We start from the raw sequence: 9394 nt of genomic DNA on the forward strand, positions 1-9394 counted from the left end.
AACGAGTTCAACTTTAACATTTTAATTGTCCCATTCAACAGTGCCTTGCTGACGGGGCCAAATTAACAATTTAGATTTGAACGAGCAGTTCAAAGTACGACTGTACCGTCAAAGAATCACCAGCTATATCTGTGACACAGTATAAAGACCATTTAAAAAGCTTATTAGACCATCTGGCCTATTTACTATGTTAGTCTTTGTTCACAACCTATTAAAATAAATATAAAAAATATTCCTAAGCTATATCTGTGACACAGTATAAAGACCATTTAAATAGCTTATTAGACCATCTGGCCTATTTACTATGTTAGTCTTTGTTCATAACCTATTAAAATAAATATAAAAAATATTCCTAAGCTAATCTGTGACACAGTATAAAGACCATTTAAATAGCTTATTAGACCATCTGGCCTATTTACTATGTTAGTCTTTGTTCACAACCTATTAAAATAAATATAAAAAATATTCCTAAGCTAATCTGTGACACAGTATAAAGACCATTTAAATAGCTTATTAGACCATCTGGCCTATTTACTATGTTAGTCTTTGTTCACAACCTATTAAAATAAATATAAAAAATATTCCTAAGCTATATCTGTGACACGGTATAAAGACCGTTTAAATAGCTTATTAGACCATCTGGCCTATTTACTATGTTAGTCTTTGTTCACAACCTATTAAAATAAATATAAAAAATATTCCTAAGCTAATCTGTGACACAGTATAAAGACCATTTAAATAGCTTATTAGACCATCTGGCCTATTTACTATGTTAGTCTTTGTTCACAACCTATTAAAATAAATATAAAAAATATTCCTAAGCTATATCTGTGACACGGTATAAAGACCGTTTAAATAGCTTATTAGACCATCTGGCCTATTTACTATGTTAGTCTTTGTTCACAACCTATTAAAATAAATATAAAAAATATTCCTAAGCTAATCTGTGACACAGTATAAAGACCATTTAAATAGCTTATTAGACCATCTGGCCTATTTACTATGTTAGTCTTTGTTCACAACCTATTAAAATAAATATAAAAAATATTCCTAAGCTAATCTGTGACACAGTATAAAGACCATTTAAATAGCTTATTAGACCATCTGGCCTATTTACTATGTTAGTCTTTGTTCACAACCTATTAAAATAAATATAAAAAATATTCCTAAGCTAATCTGTGACACAGTATAAAGACCATTTAAATAGCTTATTAGACCATCTGGCCTATTTACTATGTTAGTCTTTGTTCACAACCTATTAAAATAAATATAAAAAATATTCCTAAGCTAATCTGTGACACAGTATAAAGACCATTTAAATAGCTTATTAGACCATCTGGCCTATTTACTATGTTAGTCTTTGTTCACAACCTATTAAAATAAATATAAAAAATATTCCTAAGCTAATCTGTGACACAGTATAAAGACCATTTAAATAGCTTATTAGACCATCTGGCCTATTTACTATGTTAGTCTTTGTTCACAACCTATTAAAATAAATATAAAAAATATTCCTAAGCTAATCTGTGACACAGTATAAAGACCATTTAAATAGCTTATTAGACCATCTGGCCTATTTACTACGTTAGTCTTTGTTCACAACCTATTAAAATAAATATAAAAAATATTCCTAAGCTAATCTGTGACACGGTATAAAGACCGTTTAAATAGCTTATTAGACCATCTGGCCTATTTACTATGTTAGTGTTTGTTTCAACCTATTAAATAAATATAAAATCAATTATCAAGATGTCATATAAATATTGGATAGAAGCAGCCGTTACTTTGCGTAAGTTCATCATGAATATAATTTATCCGCGAAAAGCCGACGAACCCATGCGACAACGTCAGTTCTTTGCAATTGCACGTTGTAGAGTCAACATCTCCTGAGAATGCTCCGGTTTCGGGGTGAAACGTACGTAGAGAGTATTTTCAACATTTATTTATTTATTTATTATCACCATAACTTAAAAACTTACATCTCCTGAGGATGCTCAGGTTTCGGATGAAACGTACGTAGAGAATATTTTGTCGGACCTGGGTGACGTTGTCGCATGGGTTCGTCGACTTTTTCGCGGTTGATAGCAAAATAAATAAATTATTATATATTCAAGTTGTCATTTACCTACTGTGTGATATTCAATAGTAGACACTAGTAAAAGTAAGGAGTAGGTTCTCAATTCAACGCGTATGTTTTTTTGTTACATAGAATCTCAATTGCGTTTAAGTCAACTAGCATACGTCAAAGATAATGAATTGGCCTGCAGTGGTATAAAATACGATTTTTATTAAGCAATTTTTAAGGAATTACAACAGGGCCAGGTTTCCCTCCTTAAAGGAAAAGGGCTAGACTCAGACAAATTACCTTCTATTGAAATTGTATGAGTGGACGAGATAAACTCACACATCCAAAATATTTAACATCCATATTTAAATATATTATGTGTTCTTACACTACACACAGCTAAAATTTTTAAATCGTAATACACACACGTGTTATTTTAACTCAATAGAACATCGATTCTATAGACGATTCGACGGCCTCTGTGGCGCAGTGGCATGCTCAGTGGACTTACAAAACGGAGATTCTGGGTTCGATACCCGGCTGGGCCGATTAAGGTTTTCTTAATGTCTGGCTGGTGAGAGGCTAGTTACCACCCTACCTATAAAGACATACCGCCAAGCGTTCCGGTACGGCGTCGTGTAGAAACCGAAAGGGGTGTGAATTTTCATCCTCCTCCTAACAAGTTAGCCCGCTTCCATCTTATATTGCATCATCACTTACTATCAGGTGAGATTGTAGTCAAGGCCTTACTTGTAAATAACAAAAATACGCAGTCTGTATGTCCACGTTAGATCATGATCATATGCTTTTGTCAGAGGGGTAACTTCTAGCGAGGCAGGTCCTTTAGAAGGTAATTGGTTAGAGGCTATGGAGCGTATAACCTACCACGCTCCTTTTTAAAAGTAGTGACTAAAATCGAGATGTTTGCATGGTTTGGGCGCGTAGTGAGGATGAATGAAAGGAGACTATATATATTTCACTTATAAGAAGAGGGTGAATGCAAATATTGGAAGGAAAAGGCCAAGGCAAACGTTCCTGGACCATAGCCAGGACATTCTTAATAAAGGTCAGGTAAATAGTACACTAACCCGACGAACTTGTATGGAAGGATTGATGAAAATGGAAAATGCAAGAATCGTAGCACATGGAAGCACATAGCCTCTGCCTACCGTAGGAAAGTGAAGAGATATAATTTGTTTGTGTTTGTTCATAGGTAAAGTGAACAATTAATACTGAAACGAAATACATGCTTGGTTTCATGACGATTGCATTTAATAAAGTTAGGTCTGCTAGTTATGAAAAAAAAAAAGAATTTGCTATATAAAATTTCACGTATAAGTAGATATACACTATAGAAAGATTTATCATCATCATAAGGCGGGTGCCAAACTGAAGTTTGGCGGTCATGTGTAGAAAAATGCCCTGGTCTTTTATAATTAATTTTGACGGCCTCCGTGGCGCAGTGGTATGCGTGGCGGATTTACAAGACGGAGGTCCTGGGTTCGATCCCCGGCTGGGCCGATTGAGATTATCTTAATTGTCTGTCTAGACTGTTGGGAAGCTTCGGCCGTGGCTAGTTTCCACCCTACTGAAAGAGACGTACCGCCAAGCGATTTAGCGTTGCGGTACGATGACGTGTAGAAACCGAAAGGGGATTTTCATCCTCCTCCTAACAAGTTAGCCCGCTTCCATCTTAGATTGCATCAACACTTACCATCAGGTGAGATTGTAGTCAAGGGCTAACTTGTAAATAATAAAAAAAAAGTCTAAGCTGTGTGTAAACTTCGAAAAAGCGTTTGATCGTGTCCAACATCATAAACTGATGAAGATTTTCGATAGAAAAGAGCTAAATCAAATATACTATATATACCGTATACTAATCGGGAATCCCTACTGGTACCAGGAAGCTGCCATTAAAATTGAAGGTAAGTTGTAGGTATAATTATGTCTTTAAATTATATTTTATATAAATTACAATTTTTCACGACATTATGCACAATAAATTACAATTAATGTATAAAAATATTGTTTTCAACCGTAGTCTTTAATTTTAACAAAACCACAGACATGACTATTACAAACGTCAAAACGGTCATGATACCGCGCCGCGTGTTTATCATTTTAATTGCATTCGAAAAGAAAATCAAATTGCCTCTCAATTGATTTTTTTTTGTCAAAGCTTTAGAGGCGACGTCGTTTAAATTCGAACGAATTAATCAGATAGAAAATCTAAAATAACGCCGTTTCACGGAGACTCAAGCGGGCTTTAATGACTCACTGGATTGGAAATTATTTTTAATGGCGCTATAAAAAAGGGTCCTTAACAAACTTTGCATTTTAAATTCAATATCATTGGCAAACAATACGAATTATGAAAGGTTTGCCTGGTTTGCCTTTACCATAACGTGTGCATTGGTAAAAAACCTACGCAGAAGTTTGCATACGTAAAAGGCAAGTTAAAAGGCAACTTTTCAACTTCCTACTAATATTATAAACGCGAAAGTTTGTATGGATGTTTGGATATTTGTTACTCTTTAACGCCGCTACTACTGAAGCGATTTGGCTGAAATTTGGAGTGGAAATAGATTTTACTCAACACGTAGGCTACATCCCGAAATAATCCATGGTTTTCCGAGATTTGCGAAAACTGATGATTTTGATGAAATGAATGTTTGTTACACTTTCACGCCTCGACTACTAAATCGAATTAGCTGAAATTTGGTATTGAGATATATTATAGCCTGGATTAACACATAGACTTTTAGGAAAAATGCATGGTTCCCGCGAAGTCGCGGGCGTCCGCTAGTTTGCTATGAACTATAAAATGTTTTTAGCAAAAAAAATTAACTGACTTTAAACATGCATTAAGTATTCTAAAAAGTGAAAAATTACATCGTATATCGGATTGGTTTGCTATGCCAAAGAGGTTACTAAAATTAATTTTGTTTCTGCCTTCAAACCGATCTTCAAAATTATCTAGGGTTTTAGACTCCTAAATTGCTCAAAATATATAGCAACTTTAGATAGAGATATCAAATATCTTGATTCAAAATCCTGAAACAAACATTTTTGAGTTAAATTAACTTAAAAATATTTTAACTGAAAATGTTTTACATTTCTAATAAGTACCTTCTTAAATGTTTTTTTATTCCGTTTCATTTTGATTTAGTTTAAGGTTTCATGTAAGTATTAGTACAAAATCTGTGAGTTATCCGAATTTTATACGTTATTCAGTATTGAGCTTTATTTTCCCTGATACGCGTTAACCTGAAAAGGGTGTGGCACTTTAATAAACCACATTATTAAACCACCCTTAGCACCTTTACAAACAAATTTTCAAATTTAAAAGTATTATAATAAGTACCTGAACATTAAAAGTGACCTTTATTCTTAAGTCCATTGAACGTAAAGTTTTAAAATTAAGTGTCACAACAATTTTTAGCCGCAAACCTTTATACCCTCAAATTTTGTTTAACAAGAGGCTTAAATCTTTATGAAGGCCGCTTTTTGTTATAATTTATATTTTTAGCGCACGCTCGCGACTTCGTCCGCGTGGAATTCAGTTTTTTACAAATCTCACGGGAACCATGTATTTTTCCGGGATAAAAAGTAGCCTATGTGTTAATCCAGGCTATAATATATCTCAATACCAAATTTCAGCTAATTCTGTTCAATAGTCGAGGCGTGAAAGAGTAACAAACATTTATATCATCAAAATCATCAGTTTTCGCAAATCTCGGAAACCATGGATTTTTTCGGGATAAAAAGTAGCCTATTTGTTAATCCAGAGTAAAATCTATTCCCATTCCAAATTTCAGTAGTAGCAGCGTTAAAGAATAACAAAATATACAAACATACATTCAAACATCCATACAAACTTTCGCGTTTACAATATTAGTAGGATTATCATGGAAATAGTCATATTATTCACCGACTTCCAAAAAAGTTCTACGATTGGTTGTATGTGTGTTTTTTATCATTAGTTTTTCTCTTGCTTCTGAGAATAGATTAATGAGAAAGATTCATAAAAGCTACCAGTCCTGCTCCATATTTTGCTCCATAACCACCTCTATATTCCATAGACTTTGTATACCGATCCTTAAAAGATTACCCGCTGTGTATATTGCAGACGCTTCAGGGAAGAATATTCCTTTGAACCGGTGGTAGAGTGACTAACATGAGAATCGACACTGAATTATTGACTTTTGAAAAGTCAATAATTAAGTCATTTCTTGACATGTTGCTAGTGAAGAATTTCACAAATCTCGATACATAGATTTACTTAATGCATCGTTGCCGAAACAACTTAAAATATCAAAAAAAAATATGGCTTATACACTTTGATATATCTAGAAAGAAGAAAGAAACAAAATATCTTTATTGATCTACTGCTTTACTTAAGATTTCCGAGTACTGGGATATATTGTAGAGTAAGGAGCAAGATTTTAAGAAGAAATGAATATTTTTCAATAACAATAGAACGTTTGTCTGCGATTACACTTATTACGTAATATTACGATATTTACGTAATATTACGAGCCTTGATATTTTGTGTATTCTATCAAAAAACCAAAACCAATACAATAAATATAATACTATAATAATATAATACATGTAATAAAAAAAATAAAAATATGTTTATTTACATAATTTATTAAAATAATTAAAACCGGATGTATTTTCACCCATTATAGTTATAATGGTATACAAGATAGACCATTGTAGCCTTTATGGGTTAAGTAGCGATGAACTAAGATGATTACGCTCGGAATTGAAATCAGTGTGGTTTATTTACTGTACGTAGGTACAAAACTACATAGGTATACCCATGACAGGCTTCTACGCGGTAGATACAACATGAGACTAACTGCTTTATAAAATCGTTTTGCGGTACATGTAAAATGAATATACAATGAATATACTTAAACCATAAATAAACATTATTTTATTATAACATTTTATAAACAAACCATACATAATTTAAAATAAATAAGTTATGAAATGCGTTTTCTACCTTCATTTCTAAAACAGTACTTATCAAGAAAGGCTATAGTTATATTTTTGACAGCACTAAATAAATTAATAAATATACTAGTCACGGCTGAAATTTACCACCAGGTTAGTATAAATATACTAATTTCACTCATGCTGGAAATCGAATGTAGGATCCTTTTCTTGTCTTCTAAGACGTTGCCAACTGTGATATGGTTCATGAAATGATTACCAAAGAAATAAATATTCATTTAGGAGACATTTAGGGGCCTGTTATTCGTATTTAGGTGTTAAAAACGTAATTTTCGTAATAAGAATATCACAGTAAACGGTTTTTAGACAAGGCGTCAACTTAGAGACATAAAGACAAGTATTAAAATTTTAGATATAATGAATAAAATGAAAATCAATGAAATCTTTAGTAAATAAATTATCTTAAGACTGTCAGTAAGTACATTTCATTTATAATTTTTATGGATATGATATTTATTATTTAGACGTATTAGGTATCCAATTCTACATTACAAATAAAATTTATTTATATCTTTTAACTTGTAATAGTATATATAATGCAAATGCAATAATGTACGTGTAGGCAACCATTTTCTCTACGCAGGTTGAAAACTAAAATACATTTATAAAAAAAATGGTTTCAAATTACACATATATTTCAATCTCGGAGACATTCTCACACAATAAATTAATTTATTAGAAGCTGAAACTGAATAAAATGCTTTTAAAACTTACTTGACTGCAGGATAAATACGATCACATATAAATTATCCCCTCTGGTTAGCACTAACACAAAACACTAGAACATTCGACGAAATTCCCCACTGTCACCATTAATTCATAATCCACTGAATGCTTTGGATCGGACGACAAAAATAGTTGTCTGTCGCGACAAATTTTTACGCCTTCATTATTTTCGACGGCGACGCAGTACGTGCGCACTACGCGGCAGCGCGGAGACGACTGGCCTGGGAAGTCGGAGCTATGTGGGAAAACGCGGGAAATGGTGAAGGAAACGCGCGATTTTTTTTTTTTGCTTTACTACGTCCCGACGTTCCGAAATTGATGGTCATTGGTAGCCTTTGCGAAGGTTTTATTGGACAGTGCTTTTAGAACGCGATTTTTATTAAACTAGTAAAGCCAAATTGACGTTTAAGCTAACGTAATATTGTTTATTTTTACAATAATGTATATTTGGCTTTAGCTAAAGTAAAAAATATACTCAAATTTGGTATATTTGGGTACATTATATCTTTAGTGATATTTGACAATGCAATGATAAATATGATATCATGCCGTGTTAGCCCAGTGGATATGACCTCTTCCTCCGATTCCGGAGGGTGTGGGTTCGAATCCGGTCCGGGGCATGCACCTCCAACTATTCAGTTGTGTGCATTTTAAGTAATTAAATATCACGTGTCTGAATCGGTGAAGGAAAACATCGTGAGGAAACCTGCATACCAGAGAATTATCTTAATTCTCTGCGTGTGTGAAGTCTGCCAATCCGCATTGGTGGATTATTGGCCTAACCCCTCTCATTTTGAGAGGAGACTCAGCAGTGAGCCGAATATGGGTTGATGACGAAAAACGACGATTAGTATAAAAAATTTAATATTCCACTTACACACACAATAAAACATTGAAGGTTAACTGAACCCATAATAACGTTATTTCTCACTAGCATACTGTTATTTCTCCATCAAAACACGATTAGCGATCAAATGTTTATTTAAAAGCCGACATTTTGCTTCGTTTTCCATTTCTTTTGTTTTGTAAATCACGAGACAGTCTCGGCGATGTCGCTCCCAAGGGTGCTGTTTTGATATTTTACGTCCCTCTTGGGTCTTGAAGTAGGACGGCGATCCGTTGTATATTATATACTTAAATAGCTACTTAGTTAAATGGGGTTATTCTTTAAAGAGTTCGGTATCAAGAAAACCCTAAAAAGCTGTTTAAAAATGTGAAATGATTATTTGGAACCCAAGGGAATAATAGATATTCTCGTCAGTTTTATTTGCGAGGTTTATAAATAAACTAAAATATAAAATTCTCTAAAAGGCACGATATTTTTATTTTTGTATGTTTGGTTGTTATTAGCACTATTAGCAATAGGTAGTAAAGTATTTTTCATCATCTTACCCCTCCCCCTAGGTAATTAAATATCACGTGTCTCAAACGGTGAAGAAAAGACATCGTGAGGAAACCTGCCTATCAAAGTATTTTCTTAATTCTCTATGTGTGAAGTCTGCCGATGCACTTTGGGCCAGCGTGGTGGAGCGTAACCTCTGTCTTTCTGAGAGGAGACTCGTGCATTGAGTGGAATTA

General features: G+C 33.5%; 1 protein-coding gene across 1 annotated transcript in view; it reads right to left on the minus strand.

Annotated features, from left to right (window-relative positions):
- LOC112051316 (octopamine receptor beta-2R-like) overlaps nucleotides 1-8013 on the minus strand; it is a 187327-nt gene extending 179314 nt beyond the window's left edge. Inside the window, exon 1 of the mRNA XM_052888987.1 lies at nucleotides 7805-8013. The gene's annotated coding sequence lies outside the window, so the exon portion shown is untranslated. The remainder of the gene's footprint in view (nucleotides 1-7804) is intronic.
- Nucleotides 8014-9394: the final 1381 nt, after the last annotated feature.

This window comes from Bicyclus anynana, chromosome 24, assembly GCF_947172395.1.
Source record: "Bicyclus anynana chromosome 24, ilBicAnyn1.1, whole genome shotgun sequence".
Taxonomy (NCBI): domain Eukaryota; kingdom Metazoa; phylum Arthropoda; class Insecta; order Lepidoptera; family Nymphalidae; genus Bicyclus; species Bicyclus anynana.